The 1,881-nt window shown below is 44.0% G+C and overlaps 1 protein-coding gene across 1 annotated transcript in view; it reads right to left on the bottom strand.

Moving 5' to 3' along the window:
• Positions 1 to 975, bottom strand: part of LOC116679414 (muscleblind-like protein 1) — a 68,542-nt gene extending 67,567 nt beyond the window's left edge. The window contains exon 1 of the mRNA XM_032509070.1: positions 749 to 975. The gene's annotated coding sequence lies outside the window, so the exon portion shown is untranslated. The remainder of the gene's footprint in view (positions 1 to 748) is intronic.
• Between the last annotated feature and the right edge of the window lie 906 nt (positions 976 to 1,881).

Genomic DNA, 1,881 nt, shown 5'->3' with positions numbered 1-1,881 from the left:
ACCAAGCTGATGTGTGGTGAGCGTCTGGCATTGTAAGGCTGCTGTGCATCACCCAGGTGGGTGCTACACATTGGTGGTGTTCTCCCCCTGAAGCGCTTTGATACATAAATGTAATTAATACATAATAATAATAATAACATATTTTGTCTTAATTTAGTGCTAAACAAAGCATATCAGACAAAATCATGCAACATTAACTAGATATTTTGCAAATGCATTTTTTAAATGTACTGTTAAAATCCTATGATTTTGCATTAACAGAAATATGTTGGACTGCCAAAAAGCTAAACAGGCGTCAGAATGACAAAGTGTAACATAATGTGCAATTCCAAGTTATCTTTCCTAAAAGTCTTCACCAGCACTTCCATAATATGAGTCCATGTAAAACCTTCCCAGCATAGTTAAATCAGCTCCAGATAAACACTATCTGCAAGCTGGAGTGAGGGAACTATGCAAAAAAAGCAAAACCCAGTAACAGACAAAAACAACAAATTTCAAATCATTCTAAGACTCACTTTTGAAAAATCCCAACTCAGACCTTTCCAAGTGAGAAGAAAAATCAGCAGCATTCACGAGCAACAGGCAGGGAAGTTGTCGGAATCATAACATGTCAAATATTAATGATACCCTGTCGTCTCCACAGAGCTACTCTCCCCTCTACTCCTCTCAAGAAGCAACAACAGACGGATGAACAGATCATCCTGTAAAACCAGTGGCTGTCTGCGCGGCCAGAGAAAAGCTGCCTTACCTGCCTGGTTGTCTGAGTGTTTCACTTGCACTCGGTCCTGGTGTACGAATGTGTGTGTGCGCTCACACACAATCCCTCCGAACAGGAACTGATGAATCTGCACGACTTCAGCCCCGCAGCGTGCAGTGCATTATGGGGTTTCAATCTCTCTATTTCTCTCTCTCTCTCTCTCTGCTGTGTGTGTGTCTCTCTCTTCCTCTCTCTCTGTTGGCACAGTGTTAGAGGGGGATGTCCTCGCCTCCTGTCTAGAGACATGAGGGTGAACTCACACGCGCTGTATCCACACACACACACACACACACACACTCAATGCAGAAGAAGCCTCATGATGACGAGTACCGCGGCTCTGGTTGCCGTGGCAACAGCCCCCCCCTCTCCGTGGCTATACAGGATCTTTCTCTCAGTGTATTCTGTTTGAATAGTGAAAAATTGAAAGATGTTTCAGAAACTTATTCTACTACTCTGTACTTCTCTATTTAGCATTGTGTCAGCGTTTACACTACTTTGAGCCAGAGCTGACCAGCTAACGCAGAAATGACGAGAGACTTTGTTTGAGTTATTGTGATCACTAACTGTTGCTTCTGCCTTCTGAGATAAGGAGAGGGTGGTGTGTAGTCAGAGGGGATAGAGACAGACTGTGTGTGTGTGTGTGTGTGTGTGTGCGCGTGTGGGTTTGAGTGGGTTGATATGGTGGTTCCCTGAAACAGGCTATAGTTCCTCTTTGTGGTTTCTTCCCATTTTCCCATTGCTACTACCAGTGCACTGAGGCCTGCAGCCCTTTGATAACACACATTTTCAGCCACATTACCAACAAGGGAAGTACAGCTGGACTGACCAATGAAATGAATGGGTCTTGTGCACACATGCATGCAGGCAGACAGACACACAGAAAGACTGACTATGCCCACTGGTGTAATTATTTCAATTTTGTTCATTATTGACCTTCCTGGAGGTTGGTATGAAGTGTTATTTAGCGGCTGATTCAGAATGATAATAGGAGCTTGGTAGGTTATCGAGGAGGGGGAGGGGGGTTGAAAGGCAGAAAAAGAACAGAGAGACAGAGGGAAAAGAGAGATGGACGGATAAGTACTGTAAAAGAGAAAGCATGACGGTGAGGAAGAAAAAGAGACAAG

Source organism: Etheostoma spectabile, chromosome 3 (genome assembly GCF_008692095.1).
Source record: "Etheostoma spectabile isolate EspeVRDwgs_2016 chromosome 3, UIUC_Espe_1.0, whole genome shotgun sequence".
Classification (NCBI taxonomy): Eukaryota; Metazoa; Chordata; class Actinopteri; order Perciformes; family Percidae; genus Etheostoma; species Etheostoma spectabile.
Note: the sequence above shows the minus strand (reverse complement) of the source record. Positions and strands in the feature narration are given on the sequence as shown.